Here is a 26,807-nt window from a genome sequence, read left to right as displayed (position 1 = left end):
TATTTATTAAATAATCCCAAAGAAAAAGATAAAACAAAAATAAAACTATTCGACATGACATACATAATTCAGAATTTAACTCACCGATAGTGTTTAATGGCTCTCAGTTACTTTGTGTCTTCACTCACATCATGGTATCTTTTCCAGCTGCTTCCCTTGGCCAACAGGTTGGAAGCCGCTTGGCTAGAACAGCCCACAGGCGCACTGCTGTGCTGGTCCAGGCTTCGGTGTTACTGCAGACACCTGCTTTGACACATTTCCAGGCTGAACTCCCTTCTCCCTGCTCTGTGGCAGAGCTCTGGGGACCCGATTAAGCATTGGTGCAGAGCTGGTGTAGCTAGACAGCTCCCCCATCCCGCAGACCCCCGTCCTGCTGTCCCCGGAACCCTGTGGCCGCCCCCGTGGAGATGGGCAGTGTTCCCATTTGGGAAAGAAAAATAGTCACACTCACCAAGATATTGTCAGTCTCACCCACTACCTATTTGATTTCCCAAAGGATAAAAAATCTGTATTAATTGGCAAAACAGAGTACCAGGAGAGTATGTTTTTATCAGAAATACTTTCAATTGTCCACTCCAAAGATTCTGTTTTATAATAAATTTCCAAATTAGTATAATGCCCTGATTTTTGTGTCTTATAGTTTAAAAAAGTCCTAAGTTATGGAGAATTATTTATTCTACAAATAATTTATGTTTTCTTTTGCAGTACCTACTATTCAAAATAAAATAAGTGAGGTTTCCACTTCAAGAAACAGTTGACCAAGAGATGTGAAGTAGTCCCCCGCAGAAGTGAAGTGCCTGCCCCATGCGTCACTGTGGCACCTATCCGGTCAGCCGGATTCTTCTGAATAAGCATTAATTGAGGATTGTCACAAATTATTGCATTCTTCCCCCCGAATGACGAATAACACAAAACGTTGACGTTTTAAACCAAAAACCTCAAAAGTCCTGGGTTGTACTGTTCTTATAAATTCAACTACAATGTTAAAAACCATTTTAATTTTAATTTAAAATAATTGCTCAGAAAATGATGTATTGTTAAGAAACACAACTGAACTTTGTGCACACACAAATACAACACCTTTGGGCTCCCAATGCCTGCAAATGTGCCTGCCTCACCCTTGAGAGGACATGAGGATAAAATAATGGTTTTAATTTGCATTGTTTTGCTGCTGGCACCTTGAACTCCAAACAGGATATTAGTTAGTCATGGCTTTCAGTATTTTATGAATTATTAGGGCATCTGTGCATTAGATCAAATGTTAGCATTTTTGCAGGAGAAGAATGTAGAAGTTAGCATTATGCCTATCATTAAGAGACCTCAAGAACTATTATGTAAATTATGTGACCCACAACATTAAATAGATGCATATAAACTGTTAGCACTTTGCTCTTCTCAAGTGATTATGAACATAAAAGAAAGTATCAAAATTAGCATTTTATTGCCACCCACTGCTGGGCAAGCTTTGTCACTGGTAAAATTATGTGTCACCAGTCACATTTTTAAGCAGTTGGATTATTTTTTAAAGTAGTTTAAACCCAAAGACTTAGGACTACAATTAGATTTTTATACTCCAAAAATATATTTGACTCCTTATCTTTCTCCCTTCTTAGCTGTTTAGCTCTGAAGAGCCAGTTGGCCTCTTCAGCTCCTTTTCCTTGTCTCTGAAACAGTGGGAATAATGACCGATTCTTTCCTTTGTTCAATGTGGTCTAACATTTCCTGTGGGCCACTTTGTCAGCCACCAAATATCACAGAAGGGCGGAAGATATTTCCCCTGTATGCAAACGGCTTAAAATCTGGGCATTTTGGTCATTTAATACAGCGGTTGGCAAGGTTGACAGTTTAAGTCAAATGAGTAATGCAATAATGAATAAATAATTATACAAGAATACACTCTGTGTGTTTTGCATACTGATAACCTAAACCTATTTTCCCCCACCCTGGTGTATTAGCTAAGAATGGTGAATATGCAAAAAAAGGTGGTTAATAGTATCTATGCCTATTTTGAGCCACTCAGTGAATAGGTGCGGGTAGAGTAGCTAGTTTGAGTTGGTGATGCATCCAGGAACAACCGCCTTTGTGCCTTGCAATCTAGCAGACACAGATAGACAATAATCAACAACAACAGTATTTACATAAATTATGCATTGTGCTAGACTGTGGTGGAAGCAGACAAGGAGAAGAAGACTGGGCTGGTGGTGACCGTGTTAAATGAAACGGGCAAGAAGATCCTTGAGAAGGTGGTATTTGCACGGAATGCTAGAAGGAGGTGAGGGAGTTGCTGAAATGGTCACTGGGAGCCAGGTGCCCCGGGAAGGGGACAGCCTGGGAGAAACTCTCAAGCAAGAAGCGTCCTGCTGTGCCCTGGGGACACCCTGGGGCCAGTGCAGCAGGAGGCCAGTCACCAAAGTTTTGAGCAGCAGAGGCTGCCATGCAGAGAGGCAGGTGCAGGTCACATAGAGCCCCAGAGGGCGTGGGCCAGTCTCCAACTTCTCTCTGAAGGGAGGTGGGCACCTGCTGTAGCGTTTCGCACTGATGAACAAGATCTGCCTTCTGTGCTGAGACTAGGCTACAGCAGGGCCGGGGGAGAAGCACTAACCATTTTAATGACCCGTCTGGATTTGCTTGTTGAAACTCCACTTGCCTTCAAGATGAATTTGTAAAAGTCAGTAGATTCTCCCTGCAGCTCAGTCATCTATGTTAGTCTCTGAAGAGGAAGTCTAAGTGACTTTTTCTTGAATAATGATGTTTTTACTATATGTTAATAGGAAAAATATTAAACTAATAATTAATGTAAAATTATTTGGAGAAAGAGAAAAATCATAAATGTGGAAAGTGTTTTAGATGAATGAGAAATTATTCTAAATATGCACTTTATATATAATGTCACAAAGCAAAAAATTACTGGTATGATTTAGGCACTGACTTTGACAAAAGTCTCAAGGACACGTTTCATAGCTTTCCCTTTAAGAAGCTAAACTACAACCCACTGAACAAAGATCCGTGATACAGATTCAGTAACAACTATCTAAACATTATTTGATGCCCGTCTGGAGAAGCAGAGTCGCACAGCACTCGCCAAGTGCCCAGAGATGACCCGTGGTATCACAGTGGTGCCTGGCCTCCAAGCCAGCTCTGACGATTGTAAGACAGATCTTTACAAAGCGGTAGCTTATTCCAAGCCTTGTGGGCTTATATTTCCCATTTCCTCCCTGCCTCTCCAGGAAGTCCTGCTTTCTAAGTGATTTTAAACGACAACAAAAAATCATGTTTGTGTTACAGGAAGTGTGTGTATTTTGTAGGCAAGGGAAGATCTTGGCTGCAGGTCAGGCTGCTTTTCTGAGGACAAGAGCAAACTTGGGTTCATTCAGTCTCAGCAGAAATGGAGTCTTGAGACGGGATGGTGGCAAGGAGCCATGTTCTTGTGCTCTCCCGGCGTCCTGACGCCGTCACATTAATTCACCAGTAAGGATGTGAAATCCATGTAGACTTTTTGTAGTCTTAAAAGTATGAGTGAAGACAACTATATTTGAAAGGGCTTGCAACAATTTTAAGGAAATAATTAGCTGACAATTACTTGTGAACTTGTTAGCTCACGGCCAGTTAAAAAGCACATGGCAATCAAAATGAAGAAAGTATAGCAACTGGCTTTCAGATCTGAAGCGCACGATTCTTGCAAGATAAAAATTAATTGCAGAGCTTCTAAAATAACCCTCTGAGGTGGGAGAAACATCTTGCATTTGCTGTTTATGGTAAACAGCTCGACTCCTTTTCTTCCCTTAGCTAATGTAAAATCATGTTCCTTGCCCATTTTTCATACTGATCTCTATTTTATTGACTTCTCTTGTTTAAATGTTCTTGTTAATAGTTTCCCCTCCTAAACTCTGATTTTCCTTTCACTTGGGGCAGGAGGAAAGAGAATAGAGAAAATGGGTAATGGAGAGGGGAGAGAAATTGATTGATAAATCAAATGTCAACATTAAATACTATATTTCATATTTCTATCATTGTTTGAACATGACAATTTTACTGTCAAACCCTCTGGAAATCAGTACATACTTGGAAATCATTTTGAAATACTTGGGATGATCTGAAGACAATTAGGTTTTGGCGTCTCTGGTGGGTACACAAGAGGACTACACAGCGCCTGCGCACCTGTATGTTTGACGCAGCTCAGCAGCCGCCTGAAGCTTTGAGTGCGTTCTCCTAGCCCGACAGTCGTGTTGCAGACTTGCCGGCGACTTCAGGCTGTGTCGTGAAGCTGTCATCATCCAGGAAGGAGACTTTCCACAAAAGAGTCTGGAAGCTCAAGAGCATTGTTTGGAAGGTGTCAAGAGCGAGTTCCTACTCAGGGATTCTGTAGTATTTCAGACGCACTCCAGATCCACTTTATTTGTGAGTGCTGAGGATTCAGCGCCTTTAACAGAAGCCAATTAAGAGAAGGCCTAAGGAAACCCTAAGGAAAATAGGAACAGAGATCTAATAGAAGGAAGTTCTGCACTTAGCAAGTTCCAAAATTGATCATAATTTATATTTGGAAATACTTTTTAGGTGAAAAATTTTTGTAATAGCTGTATCACTAAATCCTATCTAGTAAAGTACTAGAGAAATTAATGAGCATCAGTTTAGAGGGAATATGTAATATATCTAATCATCCTGCAAAATGAAGTTATTAGTGTTTATAATATTCTATATTAGAAATGACATTTGACAAAGAAAAGGACATTTTGACAAATAATTTACTTTTTTTCAAATTTACAATAAATTGTGAATTTCCAATCATTTTAAATTAGAATAAGAGTTTTAGAAATTTTTTATTATGGAATGTAATACTCTGATGGTGTTGATTTTTCATATATTACCTCCTTACCTTTTCATTCTAAATAAAAGATACATAGATAATATTCTTTCTATCTCACAAAATATATTTTTCTTCATATAATTACTGAGGGGTATTTAAAGGTTTATAATAGCAGAAATATGGTGTATATTATTAAAATAAACTTTCATTTATTCATATCTATCAAAAATAGAAAATAAACTTAAGTTTTAGTATTCAATTAACTTTCAATTTTATTGAAGTAACTGAAGAAACATAGATATAAAAAATTTGACCAAAATGTATATTATATAATTTTAAAACACAGGGAAATATGTTGAATAAGTTTCCTAGGTTTATACAGATACCTCATGGTTACTTACATTTTTAGAGAATGGACTGAAAAATAAGGTGGACTGTATAGTTACATGATAGTATCATCCACTTTACTTTTTGAATAGCTTAATTAAGATCTAATTAACACGCTGTATAATTCACCACTGTTAAGTGTAAAATTCAGGGGTTTTTGAACATTCAGAACGTTATACAAATCCTCATCACTGTCTCATTTCAGGCCCTGTTTACCATCCCCTGCAGGAAGCCTGCTCCCCTTCGCTGTTGGTCTCATTTCCCTGTGCCCCAGACTCCCGCAAGCCGCCTACACTTTTTCCGCCCATGGGTTTACTTTACTGAACATTTCAGACAAAGGCCCGTAGGAACCCTCATTCTGCAGGTTGTGTCGGAGGAAAGAAACTTTATCTCAAATGTCTTGGTGTTTCCCTTGCTGAGTTAATATCTAGTAGGTGCTCAACAATTGTGCGATGGATAATTTAACTGCGAACCATACCCAGAAACAAAGTAAAACAACAAAAATTAAAATTCATATTTGTTCTGTTTAAATATGCATGTATCTAAACCACACACAGTTCCATAAATATCTTTGCAATGTGTCTGGATTAGTTATTTATTTGCACTGTTATCAATTATTTGTAAAAATATATAGGAAAACAAACAGGGCAGGCTAGTACGCAGAAATTTAAATAACCAGCAAAGCCACGTCATGGTTTTTTTTTTTCTTTTTAAAGAAAACATTTTGAACCTTTGGCATAAGTCTCTCCCATCCCCTACTGTGTGAACAGAACCCTTCCGTACTCTTTAAAGGGCTCGTTGTTTTCTGCAATTTTGTAGAAATGTGCGTTTGTGCACGCTGACGTGCCTGATTGCACGCACGTGCATTACGGCGATTTTACAAAGGTTTCAGAGAAGCTCCTGACAAAGTTCGCAACATTTCTCACCATTTCCTGCATGCAGAAGGCCTCGTGATTTACTGCCCATCAGCTGCGGAGGGCCTCGAGACCCCGCGGACACAAGGCGACTTGATCGCGTGCCCAGAGATGCCGTTACCAGCAAATGTCTCTCTTCAAGTATCATGTAACTTCCCCGCAGAGCTATTTTCTAAATGGTCTGAGAAAGTAGAGTGGGAATTGCTGCAAAGAAGAATAAATGTTTCTCTTACCCTTGTGGGTGGCAGGAAGAAAGAACCTGGCCGTCAGAAGCCAGGTCCAGGAGGGTGAGAGAGAAACTGCCTTCATCTCAAACTTGCATTTTTCCAGATGTCCTCAGAGGTTCAACATGGCACATTTGTCTTCTTCCAGATTTTCAAAGCCTCTCATTTCTCTGTTCTCAACGGACACAGAGTTCTTGTTACAGCAGGAATTATTATTTTTTAAGACCAAATGCACTACTTTTATACGTTTTGTACGGTCGAAGCTAGACACCTTCTGCAAGGAGATGTCGTGGGCGGTGCTGATCATGGTCCAACTAAAGCACGGGAGAGGCGGGGGCTCTTCGAGACCCTGACTGCGTTTTCTTTGCATATGGGCCCAGAAGTGGAGTTGCTGGATCATAATATATTTCTAGCTTTAATTTTGTGAGGACCCTCCACACTGTCTTCCCCAGTGGGCGCACCAATTTACGTTCCTATCCAGCAGTGCGCAAGGGTTCCCATTTCTCCACCTCCAACCCAACACTCACTCGTCTCTTTCTGGTAACAGGTGTGGGGTGGTAGCTCATTGTTTTGACTTGCTTTTCCCTGCTGTTCATTGTTCACTTTTCCTGGCTTCCCACAGCCCCTCCCAGAACTCTTCTGGCTTCAGACATCTGCTACCTCCCGACCCGTTTGACCACACCCTCCTTGAAATTCCCCCAGATCACCCTGAGTGGCCCGCGTTCCTGAGACTATCTCCACTTGTCACCTTTTCAAGGGACTCTCATAACATCTCTGAACAACATGTAGGAGATCTTGTCAATTATGGAGGAAATAAAACCAAAAACACCTAAATTAAGATATTCTTCAGCTGGCATGCGTGAGTGTCTGCAATGAAACCATACTTGCTCACCCTGCAGCCTGAAGAGCAGCCAAAAAGAGACTCTGCTTTGTTCCAATTAATTTCTTAGTAATGCATTTTGAAATATTATCTTGGTTGATTTTTAGTTAGAATGAAAAATTAATTTCCTTTTATAACAAGGTCACATCGTTTACTTTCCTGAAAATGATTTCCTGTCCCTCCGTGTAGACAGAGACACATATTCCGCGGAGGGTTTGTTTGGGAAGAGGCACCGCTGCCTGGACCTATGCTTTGCCCACAGACTCACACTGACTGAGCAGAGGTTTACTTTAAAACTGATAGGCAGCGTTTATATTACAATATCTGGGTTTGGGTTACTTTTTTTTTTTTTTTTGCATTTCTATTCCTCTGCGTTCATGGTCATCAATCATACCGAGAAGCTGCCTTACATGCTCCACACTTCACCACTAACTGGATTACAGAACTGAAAAACTTTCTCAAAGTTTACAATGTGATAAACATAATCAAATTGCTCTAGTCAAATCCTAACAGTGGTGAATAGATGACACTAATTACCTTTTCTTATTATGCTCCAAATGTGGTTTACTCCATCTTTATTCATGAAGAAATATCATGCACCCACTGAGGGCGCTGCAGCAGGATCTAATATGGGCTTTTATTTGTCTCCTCGGCTTTACTTCTCTCTTTCGCTGGCATCCACACATGTGACTTTAAGTTGCAATATATTTATATGCAGTACTTTTTTTTTTACCTGCTTTGGAAGATAATTGTGACTCACTGACAATATTCACCATTCTAAGTAAATAAATGCCTTCCCGATGCCAGTAAAATGATGTAACGATTTTGCTGCTGTTCTTGAAGCTTATTTTTGTTTTGGAGAGAGACTGTTTCAAGCCAGTTAATACAAACAAACAAACAAAAAAACCCACATGCAGCATCTGCAAGGAAAATGCATCCAGATGAGAGATATTGTACCAGTCCTTCCAGAAAAAAAAAGTGTGAATATACTTACTACTTTTCAAACATAGTCTACAGTTTTGCATGGGGAAGTTTCTCAGTAGTTCACCTTGAAAATCGTTGACAGAAAATAACCAGTCGAACCAGCCAACATGCCAAGTAGCTTGAAGAATTCGCATAGCTATTTGCAGTGGTCGCGACAGAGGCAGTTTCACAGGCCTGCCACTCAGCGACCACGGACTCACTCTGGCCCGGGGATGTGCAGAGGAGACTCACCCGCACACACTAGCTGCTGTTCCTCAGACAGCCAACCTGGGCTTTGTTTTCTTGCTTGCAAGTTGCAAGCAACCTAAGTACTTCCTCATGAGCCTCTAAAACTTCCTTTAGCATATCCAAACAATAAACATAACAATAGAGAGTCGATAGAGTGTTAATTAATATGAAAATCCTGGTATTTTGCACATGCCAATGGGAAGTTTATCTGGAGTTCAGTAAGAAGATTTAAATAAAAAGAGACATTTGGAAGCTATTACCAAACACGTGGAAATTGAATTAACGAGTGGTTTGGGGTGCCCACAGAAATAATTCAGAGAGAGATATAAGATAAGGACCAAACATTAAAAAAAAGCTTATAAAGTAACTCAGGGCAAAAAAAGCATAAACCCAGGATGCTCAAGGCAATTTAGTTTTTATGCCTGTTGTTCCAGCATATTAACAAGCATTCCTTTCAAAAAGATTGAATGTGGGAGGGGTGGGGTGAGGAGAGCCAAGAGAAAAAGGTGGGACAACTATAACCGAATGACAATGATAAAAATAAAAAGAAACTATGTGGGTACAACTAAAAATCTGTAAATGGCATTATATAATAAAGATATTTTTGGAAATAAAAAGACTTGTTTCAGATGTTAAATTAGGCAGACATTCTATTTATAGGCAAGTGCAATGGGATTCTATTATATCCTCAAAGCAACTGAAGCCTTAGTAGGGTTTTTAGCAGGGGAATCACTTCATGGGATTGATACTGTGAAAGCACTTGACATTGAGTGGATAACTGATTGGTGGGACCAATGAGCAGGAGGACAAGAGTGGCTCTAACAGAGGGATGGGGGAAGGTGCTGTAGGGTTACATCAGACCCAGGTCGTGTCTTCATCAACCCTGATAAGAAGTTTGGAATCTTTCCCCGCTTGTGTGAGGGCAAGCTTTGTAAGGCATTGAGTCATTTAATTATAATATCAAATGTATCTCTCTTTAAAGAATCGTGGGGGCTGTTGTATGGACCTGAATTGTGCTGCTGCAGCTAGGGAAGCAGGGTGAGCTGGAGCGGACGCTGACGCTCCAGCCCAGCAGCACTGAGTCTGCAGACTGAGAAGGTTGGAACAGGAGGATGTGGATGAGTCTGGCCTGTGTGCTGGAGACAGAGCACACAGGAGGGACGACGTGGACTTGTGAAGCAAGTGGTGTCAAGGACGACTTCAGGGTTTACTAGTTAAACGATGAGATGGGTGTTACCTGGGTGAAGGAGTACAGGTGCATGAAATTTAGAGAGAAAAACAGGTCCTGTTGTAAATATCAAGTTCGGCAAGTCTTTGCTCAGACGATGAGAGTAGATCATGGATCGCCTGGAACTCACTCAAAAATATTCCCCAATTAGCTTAGAGTCTCAAAGCTAAGTTTTTTGAATCTTAATAAATAATAACAACAGTAAAGTTTGAAACCTAGGCTTTCAAAAAAGGAGAATGTTTAAATTTCTGCAGCTGCTCTTTAACATACTGAGGGCCAGTCTCGGCAGGAGGGCGGAAAGAGAGGGGAGAGGATGCTGAAGGGAAGACAGGAATAAGAACGCCAGGAAGAGAACCTTGAGGGAGCTCCTAGCTCAACAGCCAGCGAGACGTCCTGGTGGGCACGGTCCTCGTGGGACCACAAAGCTGGGAAACAGACCCAGTCCTGGACCAGGCTGAACACCACTGCCACTGGGATGGGGGCACAGGGAAGTGATCCCCCTGCTGCCCAGGGTGCCTGCCATCAGCCCAGACCATCCAGCCAGGATGGTTCAGAGAACAGGCCACTAAACTGCCTGCCACTGGGCAGAAGAGCAAGTGTTGGGAGGACAGAGGGACACAAATGCTTTTCTCCCAGGCCCCCAGCAGGCGGAACCTGATACTGCTTTCAGGTGATATCAGCCAGGGGCAGGCAATCCAAACAAACACAGAAACAGTATCACACCTGCAGTGCCAGTTTCTGGTGAAGATGCTTGGTCATCTTTTCAGCCCAGAAAAGTTAATCATGTCCCATAATGAGTCCACTCTTTCAGCATCTTCTCATCTTCTCCACGCCATCCCTGCAACACTCATTCCCTCCCGTCTTCTATTTCTTGAATGCCATTGGCATCTACCCTGTAATCCGACACAAAGGGAAGAATGATCGCGGAGCAGCCACCCTGCCATCAGTTGGATGGGTCTCAAATCCCTGCTGGACCGTCTCCCTAGCACCTTCCCTGCGGCCAGCTCCCAGCCTCCTGCTCTCACCATCTCTTCAGTAAGTCACGGCCAGGGAGCCCTGACATGACAGTCCTTCGTGTCACTACAAAGCCCTCTGTTGACAGGATCTGTGCACGTGGAAGGGAATTCTGTGCTACCAGTGAGCTACACTGAGTCTCAGTCGCACACAAATGGCCCCACCCCCTCTCAGAATGACAAAACAAGAAACAGTCTTCCCATCCCTATCAGTTCAGGGTTCCTTCATCCAGGCATACACAGAAAGTATCAATCTACAGAGAAAAAAGAAGGAAAATATTTGTCAAGAATGTAAGAGAAAATTTCTGCAAGTAGTGGACTAAATAATATTGAGTTGCCTATACTCAATTTCATCTTGATAGAGAATATGTTGGATAGTTATATATTATATAACCATGTGCTTATTGAGTAAATGCACCTGGCCTTACTTAATAGTCTTTGTAGAAAAAATATGGAAGTGTAAATATAATAAATATGCTCTTTTCATGAACAATGAAGTTAAGAGAGTCACCTGGACAACAAGGAAATTAGGTTTGCAAATATCATAAATGCAATTACACTTTAAAAAATACCTATCTGTCAGAATGTAAATAGTGTTCTGAACTTGACCACAAATATTTAAAGATTCCTCAAAATATAAAGGTATCAGTTTATTGTGGGTTCTGCTCTATTGAAAAACAATTACCTTTCTCACGCAAATGAGGAAAAAAAGACTCCATTGATTCTCAGTCCAAAACAGAGTTCCTCATACAAGTTTCTTTTATAACAACATCTGGCCTTGAGCAGGTAGGGGAGGAAAAAAAACCCACTCAGGAGCCAAGTCTACTTTAATTAACTGTGAATACTTCTCAAGGCCATCTTTAAACACTTGTATTTCATCAAGAGACAGAGAAACAGTAATTAATAAAAGAGTCTCTCTAGAAAAGAAACTGGTCAGGAATAATTCTTTGTTGAATTTCTGGCAGTGACGATGTCCCGTGTGACAGGTTTTGGCTGCCTCCATCTGCTGTGAGGCTCACTCTCTGCCCCCAGGACACTGCTCTGACAGTCCCTTCCGTTCAAGGGAACAGCAGTGGAACAGCTCCACAGAGGGAGAGGGCGCACGGAGAGCATCAGAGAAGCATGAGTAAGTGGGTAGAACCATTCTTTGCACCTGTTCTTTTTCCCTTCTTTGCATTTTGAACACTTACATCTAAGGCTTATAGGCACCGCATTCACCAGCGGTTCCTACATTGGATTGCACGTGCTCTTTCTGTTTCATTAGAAGTGGAAAAGTGTATTCACACTTAATGACCATCTGACCTATTAATTCAGTTGACTATGACAGTAAAGTCCTGTGGGCTTTATTAATGATTATTGCTTATCAGGAGTGATAACATTTAAAGCCACATTAAATATAATTTGCGTTGAGATCCAAGAATATGAAGCACAATGGTTCAACGCATTCTGAATTGGTTTTAGATGGGTTTCTACTGAAGATGATCCTTCTGAAGTGGACTGAAGCCTCTTCCTTTCTCTCTGAAACCATTAAAGTGCTCTTTCAACATGTCTCTGTACAAAAGAAAGGAAGAACACTGAATATGATCTATGAATAAATGTAGTCCGAACAGAATTTGAAGGCATTCAAAAAACGTAAAAGCCTATCGAGACCTTACCATAAAAATCTCCAAAGATCTAAATTAGTTGTAAGAAGAAAAGAAAGCATGCTACCCATGAGTTTATATTTTATTTAAAAATCTCAGTGAATAACTGGTCTTCTTTGGTAATTCTTACTACTGAAGATAGTTAATGTAACAGGTATTGTGAAACATTTTGAAGAAAATTAGGGTTCTAAAAATTGATAAGCTTCAAATTTCAACATCTGCCTTGACCTCCTGGGGTGGCCACATGGTCCAGGGAGAAGAATGCCCCAGGGAGTGGCATCATGATGCAAAGCAGTGACATTCTCAGTAAAACAAGGGGTTATCCAACACCTGGCCTTTTGTCGTTGGCACTCGCAGTATTGTACCTGAGAAGGACCTGATTTACTCATAAGAAGTGTAAGCTGGATAGGGGAGAAGTGAGAACTTAGTGCAGTGTTTGGTGTGCGGTAACCAAAATGGCTGAAGACTGGTTACGTGGGTGCACCCACAGGTAAGCTGCAGGGGACTTCAATGGAGCCAGGTGCTGCATCCACACTTTGTAACTCTGGAGCAGGAGGAGCAACGGATGGGGACTTGTCCAAAAGGTGAGGTTCTGGGAACCTAGAAGGTTCAGTGGGTAGGAGATGGTCAAATAACATAGGCCCTTATTGAGTGGCTGGTTCACACTGATAGTTAAGTCACCACAGGTCATTTAATTATGGACCAGTGATGGTAGTTCTTTTTCTACTTCTTGGAAATTTTCAACTGTATTCTTCACTGGGTATTGTGTTCAACATTCCTTTGCTTTCAATGTTTCCCCCACCTCCTCTGACCTATTGGCTCCAATATGCCATGGCCATCCTGGAGAAGCTTTCCTGACCTCCCCTCCCAGTGAGTGGCCTGCCTTTATTATGCGCCACTCCCTGCAGCTTACTCTGCGGGTTCCACCCTCCTTGGCTGGCTGGCGTGGACATTCTGTTAAAAAGTCATGAAACTTGTTTTTCCTAATCAGTACTCCATCCCCAGTATTCAGCACAGTGACGGGCCCACATTTAGTGCTCAAAAATGATTGATTTTTAAAAAGTAAAAAAAAAACAAAACCCTTATTAATCAAGAGCAAATAGCAATATATTAAATTTGTAATAAATGCACAGGATAAAGTGAAATTAGAGGAAAATGATCAAGGAGATATAGAAAACCTAAGCAGATCAAGATGTGTGAAAAAGAAAAATTAGAACTCTTTCAAATAGGTTTTCTCCATAGACTCTCCATCCAGATAGTTTTATGGGTGAATAACCGCAAATTTGGACTAGATGATTCTGGTTCTGTTTATGCTGCTCAGCAGCATGCAGGAAAAGAATAGCTTCTTGGTATATTCACAGGGCAGTACTATGCTGACAAGGATGGCTCATAGAGAATATTTTACCTATAAATATTGATTCCAGGTCATGCATAAAACATTAGCACACAGAATCAAATACAACATTGTATGAATAATATACTCACATAGAATTTATTTTGGCAAGGTAGGAATCATTCAGAACTAGAAAATTAACTACATATACTTCACAATATGAACTGGTCAAAAAATAAGAAAATTCTAAAAATATTTATTGATGCTGAAAAGGCCCCGCTGATTAACTAGTCCACTAGGAAGTGAACGGAGGGATGCTTCTCGGCAGGATGAGGAGTGCAGACCGAGCCGCAGACTGCTGCAAGGTGGGGCTGCAGGAGCATGCTGATTAGGTTCCATGTTTCAGATCACCATTACATTTTTAAAAATAAAGAAACCTTCACCTCCCTCCTGCTTCCTAGTCAGCACGGAGGGAGGTGAAGGTTTCTTTATTTTTAAAAATGTAATGGTGATCTGAAACATGGAACCAATTCAATCAGACAAATAAATAAGATAAAAATGGGTATTTTCAAATGATGAAACATCAATATGATAATATAAACTGGAAGGAATCCTATAAGTATTCTATTTCTAAAATAATCTAGAGCAGCAGCTTTCTCACATGTAGGAAAAAAATAGATCGGTGGGGAAAATTCTATCTGCAATAGTGAACAAAATATGAATGAAGAGAAACATAATACAATATACACTCAATATGTAACGTTCTGTGAAAATGTGCAGAGGGGTGAAAGAATTTCATAAACGGATACACATATTTTTCTTTACATGATGCAACAGTTTAAGTGTAATTGTCTTCAGTTCTACCAGATCTCAAGGAAAACCACATCATTAAAAATAGTTGGAGATTTCATTATTTTGAAGAATATTTTTTAAATAATTAAATAATTAAAGCATTAATTAGGAAGGTAAAATAGAGTAGAAGGTATCTTACTCTACTTGTATAAAAATTTCCAATAATGCAAACAAAGAAATCATGAATCAGATAGGAGAAAGGCGTAGATCAAATAGCAAAAGTCAACGATTATAAAAGTTTTGTATCTCATAGTAGCTCAATAATAACTGTATATTATTGGAAAAATAAAAATGGTTCTGGAATCATCACCCATTGCTAGTTATTAGTTCAAATGTAACGGCAGGTAGCAGCCAGCGATCGAGTGCGGCAGGGCACTGTAAAGCACTCAGAAGAGCAGCGGAGTATGTACACGTGAAATCTCGGGCTGGAAAATCTTAGAGTTCTTCAGCAACCACAGATGCACATGTGTGTTGGTATTTTTTTAGTATTTCAAACAATATTGGTAAGTTGAAAAACTGATACCTGTTTAATACACAACATAAATTTAGAAGACTAGATTTGTTTTGTTTTGATTTTGGTTTCCAGTTACATTATTTGAAATTTTTACTAGTCCTTTTAGCAACTTAATAATTATTTTCAAATTAGATATTTGTTCCTTTTGTTGAAAAAATGTGACTAATTTCAGTTAATAGGTGAAATGCACTCAAAATTCCTATTTCTATTTTGACTTTGAATTTGTCCTGTGTGTAGTATATTTAAAATATACATAATTGAATGAATATTTAGCATGGATTTCTAATGACTGCATATTGATTGTCTCTCCCATTTTTCTAGAAATACTCATTTATGTTGAGTACAGTGATTTTTGCGGTGGATGGGTCTTTCTCTTCCTCACTTATTTTGAGCATTGAATTATGTATGGGGTATATTATAATACTCAACAGTACAATTCAAGTGGAATAACCACTGCATAAATACATGATTACACGAGTAAGATCATTTTGAATTTCAGCTTTCATTCTTTCCCCAAACATCAAAGGTAAGTTTGGTTTAATATGAAAATGACCAATTAAGTGTGTTCTCTGCCTGCTACTTTGCATAAAAAATCTCTTATAATCGTCACAAGAGTGGTTTGCGGTAAGCATTAGCATTCATGCCTCATGCGTTTCCCAGGACAGAGCTTGTGAGGCGCCTGAACAGTGTGATAAAACAGGGGTGCGCTGGAAACCAGAGTGGGGCTGGCATTCTGCTGTGTCTGACCCTGGTCACAGGGTCTGCTGGGACGCATGCGCCACGCTGCGAAGAGGTGGGTGTGATTACCTTATCGCTTCACTGTAGGAGATGCGTCAGAATAAATGTGTGTAGATTTTAGCTACTCGAAAAAAAAAAAAAATTGAATTGACTCTGGTTGGTTTTATAATGGAAGAATTTCAAGCATTTTTCAAGGAGGGAGACCTAGATATCTTCAGGTCTTTCCTTCGTTGAGGTTTTAGATTACAGGGCAGATTCTAAGAAGTACAAAGTACAATCGATACCATGCTCTCAAAACATTTACCTTATCAATAGAATAATAAGAAAAAGTATGCAAACCTGAAAATGCTACTCTCTGTCATAAGAATACCATAGAAAGGTCACAAAGCAAAATGCATTAAAGTTCTAAATATATTAGAATTAGAATAAGGAAGGTATGTTATCAAATATGGATAATGTTTTACTTAAAAATATAAGAAGAGAAAGACTGAATTTTGGGATTAAACAGATATGGATTGGGGTATAGTTTAACTACTTGCCAATTTTTACTTTACCATAAATACTAATCGGTGTTTCTTTTTTTAAAACAAATAAAGATGCAAGAATAATTACCCGAGTTCCTACCACTGAGATACACCCCATGTAGTAGATGATACTGTTGTTCCAATTGTTTACTTCCTTGTCACTCAAATTTACAGTACCTCCCACTTAAGTGAGAGGTTGGACATGTGATTTTCTCTGACAAATGCAATATTAAGAGACACGATGTGAACAAAAGAGTAGCTTTAAATACGCCTGTATTATTTTGTTGACCTCTTGTACTTCTCCCAGCAGCTACAAGAAGATGTCCATGGAGAGTCACTGGCCCATGTCAGAAGGCACAGGTCAAGCAGACCTTGCCCCAGCTCACTCTGGTAGACAAAATCAACCACATTTCAGCCAGTTGCAGACTGGTGAGTGAAAAAAAAAATGTCTGTTGATCTAGCCCACTGATATTTTGAGACTGTTACAAAGCAAGAACTGACTGATACATCTATTCATGACATTTCGTTGGTCATCTTTTCACACATCTTGCTTGGTGTGTGCCTGTATAATGCACAAAAACAAACACATTCCAGTTTATACTTTATGGTCTTATCGTGAACATTTTTCATTATTTGTATTTATAAACATATACAGGGATAGTAAGTTAAACTATTGTTTATCTTCATGTTAGAAAAATTAGCATAAGGATTGAAATAATATTCTTCCCCATGTGTGCTAGTGGGTCAGTTTTGTGCCATTTTCACAAAATAGAACATTTTGGAATACATACGGCACTACACAATTTTTTAGACTTCTATATTAAGAATATAATTTATATATTACATGAAAGGGTAAATATATGACACAATTGTAAAAGAAACCAGCAGAAAATGTAGCTCAGAGGCCTCTCTACAAACAAGAGAATTAAGCAAAGTAAGTGAATTTGCTGTTGGCTCATTATACTGACTTGTCACTTCCCTCTTAGTGCGTCAGCATTTTCCTTTGTAAAACTGGAGAATAAGGTGACTTAAGGAACTCTCAGAATTCATCTAATGAGTGGATTATCTTTTCCACAGTTATTATTTTCCAGTAACCGCGAACTGATTTCTGTCTGCCCTTGGGATAAAACATTCCAGCAAAGGTATACCACCCTAGACAATCTTACATTTAGAAGTTTTGTTTGAATACTTGGAAAATCTTATCAAAATCAGAAAAATCTTTGACAGAAGCATTTGGGTTCAGGGGATCCAATGAAATAATCCTTTTCTTTTCCCACTGAGTTCACAAAAATTTTTAAGATGGGCACATGAATATGATTTTTTTAAAAATATCAGCATTAATTGAGAAATGGAGCAGCTGCTTAGGTGTGGAGCAGAAGAGAATGCTTCTAGCTCCATGCACCAAGAGGGGAAAAGGGTTTGGGAAGAGACTGTGCCAGCTGGTTTATCAGCTTCTTTTCATTTCTCCTCTCAGGTAAGTTTTTCCTCCTAGTGATGAAGAATGAAGGGGAGGGAGACTTATCTGGGGTTAGAAGTGGCTTCAGGGAAACTTGGTACTAAGGACAGGATTTCTTCCCTGATCACAGGTGCCTTCTCTTCATCCACAAGTGCGTGCTTCCCCTAGAAAACACCCCGAGCCTTCCTCTATGGTGGTCACTTAGCATCCATCCCAAAGATGAACGATCTGGTCCCCACCCCCAGGATGCTTAAACTCTAAAGTGAACTATGAACGAGTCAACATGGTAGATTACAAGAAATGCCATAATCGAGGTCAGCTCAGGGTGTTGTGGGAGGAAAAATAAATTGCAAGTAAAGCACACTTATGTGGACAATCACACGGCTATGCCAACAGGTGAAAGGCCTACTCGGATAAATTCAGGGATTTTTGTATAGTTTGATTCTGAGATGTAATACGGGAGACGTAAAAAATAAGATGAAGTGACTTTATAACTAAACTTCTATTTCCAATAAGAGAATTAATATATTATCTTTAAAACCATGGCGGTGTATTGAACAATGGTAACCATGTAAGCGGCCATGTTAGATTTGTGTTCATAGAAAACCACGCCGGCACTAGTGTGTTCCATGAGTTAGAGTTAAATGATGAAGGCAGTCAGACCTTGTAGGGAGCTGCCCAAACATTTCAGGTAAAAAATAATCATACTGGTCTAAACTGAGGTGGTAGCAGGGGATGGGAAGGGTATCTAGGTCGACTTAGTGTGCCTTTTTATTCTGCCTAGCTATTTCCGTTGTTGTTTTTGTTTTGATTTTGTTAGGGCACCGTCATTTGCTGATTTGCCAACAGAGGAAACTGCTTTCCTTGGTGCAGGGGTGGCTACAAGTTCCATATTGTTGATTCATTGAAATCAGTTTCCATGGCAAATGTAACCGGTTATAGATGTGGAAATGTACCCCACGAAGGGCCAAATCAATGTTTTTATAAAATCATTGAAATAAAAGATAAATGGCAATTAACTTGAGACCTAACAGATGGGTTAAATAAGGAGACTTCTGTTACTACTCACTAATGCATACTGAATACTTTACGAACAGATATTACCATGGCATATTACGATACAGGTAAACACAGGGAGGATACCAGTCTCTACAGAGCTGGACTTTGCAAACGTGGCATCAAATGCAAAACAGAACAAACAGTATCATCAACAGCCCCACACAACATGCAATGACTGACAGATTTCATTGTATAAAAAGTTTAAATGTACACATTTCTGTTGCCTTATAACATCCAAATTGAAATATTTAAAAGATTAAGTATCATGGAAAATAATAAAAGGAAGATTAGAATAGAATAAGATTCATATTCTTGGAACATTTAAAAAATCTCTTAAATGCGAATCAGAAAAGTTAAAGATAAAAATACAGAAAAATGATTAGTAGGCATGATTATTCATAAAGAAGAAATGCGTGTTTAAATTACAAGACAAAGACATCCAACCTCATTAATAATTACAATATAAAATAAATGCAAAAACAAATATTTTGTCTATGAAAAAATAAAGAGTAAAAGTGGATGAATGCCATCCAGTAGTGATCAAAATGTGACTTAAAGGACCATAGTGAAAATAGAAAGTGGCCTAAGTGTTTTGGAGTAATGAGCTGTTAGAAACCCACCAGTATATCTCAAAAAACTGAAAATTTAGTTTGTCTTTCAACCAATAAATGTGCTTCCCCAAAAGGAAACAATAATGCATGTATAACATTACAAAACACTTTTATTAGTGAAAAGTATGCTATTGTAGTAAATTAGTTTTCAACTTACACAGTCAATAATAAGGTTGAGTTTTGTTCTTTCCATGAAATGAGATTCATTTAGTTAATTAAAAGCAATACACCATATTTTGCCATGTATAATGTGTAAGTTTTTTGCCTAAATTTTTGAGGGGAAAATAAGGATGTGCATTATACATGGGTAGTACCTGAAATACTTTGTAACTGTTCTTGTATTTTGTAATGACTTGCTACATAAAATTTTGTGTACCATAATCTGTTCAAAAATAAATGCTAAAATTCTTTAGAATACCCAAAAGTATCCAAATATAAAAAAATAAATAATGGAATTAAAACAAAAGATTTTTTTTCCCCTGAAAGTTTGAGCCAAAAACGTGGGTGCACACTACACACAGCAAAATACGTGTATAATAATGAGCAGGTGACTTTATGGATGGTATTAAACTAGAGATGTTTTGGAGACATTTACTTTTGACCTGTTTGCTTCCTGGTATTATTCATTCCAATATGTCCTCATCAGGACATGTCAGGAGACAGATCACAGTCCACAGATACAGAGATTCTGCCTCGAGCTGCGTGATTCTCAATGACAAAGAAAGGTCTAATACTTAAAGTAGCTAAAATACATCTGCAATGATACAGCATATACTGAGGTTTATCAGTATTGCCTAATCTGCTTATTCAACCTAAAATGTTGCCAAAGGAAATTGGGTTTGGTGGGTACTAATTTTTTGTCTTTTTCCTTCTTTGGTCACTTGCTCCTCCCTGTTCCCTGTGGGATGACTATGTCATGAGGCTGTTGCAGATTCCAAGGCAAGAAACATCCCTGGAGGGCCCCGCATGGTGGTATTCACGGCGATGACACCCGGGGCGGAAATGGGCGCTGTGGTCCGGGCTCTGCAGCTGCACATCCACACGTCAGGCAGCGGGACGTTCATGTGGATACCGCAGTCGCTCAAACCGCCCTGGCGAACCAAACGTGAGCGCAATGATCGTGCTCCAGGAGCCCACATTCACCGCTTCTTCAAGTAGAAATTTGTCACACACAGATGGTTCCTGAGACAAAACCACCTGCCTTCCCCAGTCTTGTCTCTCTGTCACCCATGCTTCTTAAGAACACGTGTCTTTGTGGAACTTACATTCCACCTCTCTTACTTCACATGTATTCTCTCTCTCCGCATCTTACACTCATGCTTCTCTCTCTGCAGGGTGAGTCTGGCTCAATGACAGTCACTTGTACTCTGGTTACCTCAAATAGAGTCACAGAGCACAATGACAGGTGCAAAGAGCCACCATTCAGTGATTTGCTACGTCAGCGTGAACACACTGGTATGAAGATGAAGAGGCGGGATAATGAGCAGATAAGTGGACAATGATTCTATTCATGCAGATGTGAATTATAAAGGACCAGGTAAATTAATGAATCGAATCCTTGTTCAACTTTCCATTTTGAAGGGGGCAATTTTTATGAATAATTGTGTGGTTATTCAAACTGAAAAGCATATTTTATATTTCAAGGATGCATTTCCTAAGTTAGAGTCTAATTCAATATGCAATGAGAAAATTGAAAGTAGACCAACTGATCAAACCCCTCAGTTCTGAAATGGACCCTTTGTTGAACAACAGATGAAAAGAAAAGAGTCAAAAGTGGTGTGCTTTTAGAGACATTGTCCAGGCATCGCGATCAGTGTGGTAAGGGACGCTGAGTATGAGGGAAATGAGCCCTGAGCCTCGTAGAGGTAATAGCCCACCCTCGTCTCCTCTCGCAGCATGGAAAGCACTTAGAAAGTCCTTGAGCGGCACGATGAATCAAATCGCCTGGGTCGTTTCTTTCTCTCTTTTTTAAAATGAAGTCTAAAGATAGAATGCGTCACACAGAAACATTACTGACCAGCATCAGGGGGAGCAAAGGGCAGCACTGGGTGAGTGCACTTCCAATCCCTCTGCAAATGTGGTGGTGTTCACCTATCTCAGACGCCCACCCCTGCATCCTTGTGTGGATACCCTGTGTCCTTGGACCCCTGAATACAGTGTGGAAAGAAACGAAGACCAACCAGATGAGAAAAGAAAAAGGGTTTTAATTCTGAGCTTCTTATAACTAGGGTGTCAGCCACCCATGCTTGCATATTCGCAGAGATCTGAAGGCAGATAGAGGAGGGGCAAGCTTCCCAGGGGTCAGAGGAGGCTCCAGCAGGCTGTTGGGTGCTGGGGGGCTGGGGCATCCTCTGTGCTTGGATAGGAGCGCATATCTGACTTTCTCCCGTTGGTCCTAAGTGGAAGGTGGAGGTGAAAATTAGAGAAGCTGTCAGTTATTAATCCAGTCCTGGTCATTTGAGATGACTACTGTAGAAGTTACCTAATAGCTCCCTGGATTGTCGCTAGCGAGAGCAATCTCCCTTTTTTGCAAGTCTGACAGAGCAAGCCCGCTTCCTGGGTTGTTATTTCAGAGAAGGGGCTGGCTTCCTGGGCAAGTTGCTACAGGTTGTGGGCTCCCTGTTTCCGGGATGTACCTGGTGACTGCTTTCTGATCAATAGACTAAGGCAAAGTTGATGGCATGTTACATAAGAGTGTGACGTCCATGTTGCTGGCACTCCTTCTTTCTGGTTTTGAGGAAACAAGCTGCTGTGTGGGAAAGGCCCCTATGACAGAGAGCTTTCCGCCTCCAGCTAGGGGGTGAGTATAGACCTCGGTCAACAACCCCTGATGAACGGACTCCTGTCAACCCCACAAAAACCATCTTAGAAGCAGGCCCTGTTCTCATGCAGCCTTCATCGGAGACTCGAGTCCTGAGGGACGTTCGATGGCAGCCCTCTGAGAGACTCAGAGGCAGACAACCCAGCTAAGCTGTGTCTGGATTCCACTCTAACCACATTTTTAAAAAATGTGTATCATTGGAGGCTGCTGATTGTTGCAGAATGTGTTGTGGAGCAATGGATAACTACTATGAGCATTAGCCTTTCAGAGTTCGAGATTTTCAGGTCTCTACTCAAAATTGTCCCTAGTATTAAAGTATTCATGGTGTGAGTGTGTGTGTGTGTGTGTGCACGTGCGTGTGTTGGCTGAGGTTAATTATGGGTTTTGAATATTTTCACCTGATAATAAATATTAACAAAATTTTATTTTGAAAAATTTAATGTTCCTACTAGCTCCTTCTCTTCCCACCCCTTCCTCATCTAGCGACTTCCCAAGGCAGAGTCGGGGCCATCCAAGAGATGAAACCGTGCAGGGTGCCGTGGTCATGGGTGTCACGGGCATTTCCCGTTCTCACAGTAAATCAGTAAAGAATTCTTAGTTAGGACTTTTTTCCCCATCAAGTGACCAAAAGCCTGAGTATGTGAGGCACTTTTTGTAGGGAATTCTAATTCAGATGAGTGTTGCTTCCGTCCCTGTGAGTAATTAGCTACCCTTCTGGTGTCAAATCCAGTTGGTGCACTTTTTAATTAACGTGTAATCGTCTTTTGGGCTTAGTTATCTGTAGGCTCCTACCAAAGCAAGTCCTTTGGTGCTTCAAAGCCACGGGCCATGACCTAAAACCATGGCTGCATCCAGCTGTCATGACAGGATTTGAGCGTCATACACCCCTCTCCCCCACCACGCCAGGGCACTGGAAACACGCCCCAAGTGGTACCCGAGAGGAGGAAGCGAAAGGGAGAATACTGAACACAGTGGATGGTACACTTCCGTTCTTGAGCAAGCACAGACTTTGCCCAGGTTTCACTAACCATTCAAAAAATAAATTCAGGAGTACTAGTTACTGTCACGATCAATCAAAAAACATGAAGTAGAGCTGTCTAAATAATACTTACCTCATTTTAGAAAATAAATACTTCTTTTTTCCCTGTATTGTGTTTGTGAAATATCTTTAAGGTTTTAATTTTTTGTGAATTCATTGGAACTTATGATTTGCTTTATTTCTCAAACATTCAAGTACAATATGTGATTTGGATAATGAGACTATGCTTGGGCACATGTAATTGATTTGAAAACTGTGTATGGTATGTGGTGAGGTTGACTTGGAACCCAAAGCTGTAGTGACATACAGACCTTACTGAAAAGGGCCCCCAGTTAAACCTGGCATATTAAGCAAGCCGCTCAGGTAGTGAAGCCAAATGTTTCCTGGCCCGCAGCCAGGCTTTGCTCAGCATCCTTTTTACTTAAGGCCAGAGACTTCACATGCATTGTTACTTTTATTTTCTAACACATGGTTTCTATTTTTCTCACTCTTTCTCTGCCTCCTTTTGCTGCATTTGCCAGGTTTTCTATTGTAAAGTCTGAATAGTGCTGGAGAGGTACGGCAGGAAAAGGCCCGGAGTCTCTTCACTTGCCGGGGAAATCCCAGGACGCCCCCACTGTATTAGCCGCACACTGATGCACTTCTGAACTCATGGAGGTCTGTGACATTATCGCACCATTTAGCTCCAAGATGCGAAGGCTTTGCCTTGAAGACACATTATGTTACAGCTACATTTGGGGGACCCATGACTGAGTATCACTTTGCAATTTGAAATATCACTCAACAAATATCACCCTAAAGGAAGATATTGAACAACAGCTTATTTGGAACATATTTCATATAACTTGGAGATATTAATCACCTGATGCACTGAATAGTCAATTGACTTTTTTTCTTCCTCCTTACTTCTCTATATTTTTATGCCTTTGGATTAACTAATGTCCATAAAACAAATGGAAATGACATTATTTTCCATTTACTGTGGATGTTATTTTGAAAGAATGTTTTTCCAAGTAGATTTTAATAAATTAGATCTAACAAGTGTTTGTCCTTTACTGTAATTTTACTTGTGCCAATATATGGTTTTGTTCTATTTGTTGTTTCAAAATCAAATAATCAGTGAATATCCTATTTTTGATACGGTTTGAAAATAAGCAGAAAGATATACATCTAACCATATGTCAAGCTGGTGCATAACACACACAGGGAAAGTGACTTATTCAAGTTACTTTACAATATAGGACTTTTGTTGCAATTCCCTGTGGGATTTTGGTACAAAGAAAAAACAAGGAAAAAATTTTATACTGTAAAATTCATTCAATAGATTTATTGTTTCTCTGAAATTATAATTATATGTGTGATATAAAACAAACAAGTAATTATATTACTTATAACACCACCAAGAGTTCCATTTATAAAAATGGCACTAGTATAAATCAAAGAAGTTAAAACTAATATATATATATGTATATAATCTCAAACTTCAAGTGGAAATCTCAGATTGAATTTATAAACTTATAAAATGGATAATCCCTTAATTTTTTTCTTTTGAGAGTTGAATTTCAAGTCATTGAAACTAATAATAAATAAATGGATCTTCTGGAAAAAAATCAACAAAATGATAAAATACCCTAAGATTAAAAGAAAAAATGTTGAGAGAGGGACGAAAATAGAGATACAAAAAATAAGAACTGGCAAGCGAGAAATAATCATGAAAAAGAGGCATGAACCGGTGTACGGAATGAGGGTCTGCAAACTCGTGTGAATCCCTAACAGAATGGGACTGAGCTATCTCTCTGCTCTGTCCAGCTGTCTGCTATCTATGTACCCACCTGCCTACCTGTCTACTTATGTAAATCCCCATAGAAAGAGAAGGTTTGAACAAAAGTTCTACATAGAACTTTCTCCATATTTCCTTATCTCATAATTCAATAATTATCCATCACATAATAACATAATTCTGTCATGAGGGAGAATAAGAAAGAGAGGGCAGGAAAATTTCAAGTGAAGGGAAACAGTGAAATTAATAAATTAGCGAATGAAAAGAAGGGGTGATAGATAAAGAAATACAATGAGGCAAATGACAGCTAAGAGTGTTATTTGAACTAACTAGATAATACACGATAGGGGAAAATGCGCTATAGTGAATAAAGAATTTTTTCTAGTGGACAAATGAGTGTTCATTTTTACTTTACCAGTTTCTTTAATGTGATTGGTAAATATTAATTCCTTGTAATTTCTTCTCAGACCTAATAGTTTGAAAGTAACGCTGCTAAATAGAAATTTTAGCAACTAGTGTTGTTTACTTAAAAAAGCTAAAATGTAAGTATTCTTCAATCTAAGATGTTCTCCTACAGTTTTTTTTCCAGATTTTCATTTTATTGTAATTAAGAAAATTGGACATTTAGCCTCTTCATTGAGAGATTAGAGGGAAAGAGTTATTAAATAGTGATGTTCAAATTTACATCTAGTAATTTTAACACACTTTGGATTTGCGTCTTAAATAGGCTGACATGTGGCAAATGAAATTTAATGTTGACAAATGTAGAGTAATGCAAATTAGCCTCACATATAATAAGCAACAGATAAAAAATTATAGCTAATTAAAGTGATACATGAAGACCTTGAAAAAGAGACCTTCAATTGTTTACAAACTTGCAGGAACCTGCTCAGCTGAAAAGAAATTCAGCGGTCTTTCTTGAAATGTCAGAGATTAAATGCAAAGTCCAAAGACCTCCAGCTATATACTAATTGGGCCACACAGCTCCCAGCTGAAAAAAATGTTACAGTCTTTTTCTGGCCAAGTCACGCATCTTCTAGAGATAAGTAGCCTCTCATGGTCGTGCCTTTGAAACTATTTGCATATAGAGTAGAGGCATTTCTCACACTGTCTATCAACATTTGGAGAGCAACTGCAGGGGCAAGAACCCGAAAATATCGCAAGGGTGTCCTGGCATGTAAGCCCTGCTCAGACCTCTGCCAGCGAGAAGGGAGCTACCAGGTAAGGTTGTCAGGCTCATAGACTCAGGGGAGCTGTCAGGCACTGTGCTGTTTCGGCCAGAGCAGGATCGGAGCTGAACTTTTTCAGTCCAGCTCACTGTCCTGGGCATAAACATTAGCTGAAAATCTGCTATAACTTCTTTTTGGCTGTACAGTTCTTGAAGAAGCAATCAAAACCCACTGACCCAGCATAAAAGAATAAAGCCAATGCTGGAACATCAAATGCTTTCTTTTTCTTGCCAGTTTCTTTAATCCTCAAAAACCACAGAAAGGTAGAGATTATCTCCCTTCTTTTAGTTGTCTCTAGCCCTAAAAAAAAAAAAAAATTGGTCTGAAATCGTATTCACGGAATATATGTGTCACATGATAAATAAGTTAGAATTTCCTATTTGATAGTTTTTAAGACTAAAATGAAAAAGAATTGTGTTCATATACATTTTATGAACACGTGCCTATACCATGCTCGTGCAACCATGCATATACTAAATGCATTTGTTTTGAGGCATATACAATCGAAAATGTAACACAGACTCACGTGAGTTTGCTTCCTTGCCA

The sequence above is a fragment of the Desmodus rotundus genome, chromosome 10 (genome assembly GCF_022682495.2).
Source record: "Desmodus rotundus isolate HL8 chromosome 10, HLdesRot8A.1, whole genome shotgun sequence".
NCBI lineage: Eukaryota > Metazoa > Chordata > Mammalia > Chiroptera > Phyllostomidae > Desmodus > Desmodus rotundus.
The sequence above is the reverse complement of the archived record's forward strand: the minus strand, read 5'-3'. Positions refer to the sequence as shown.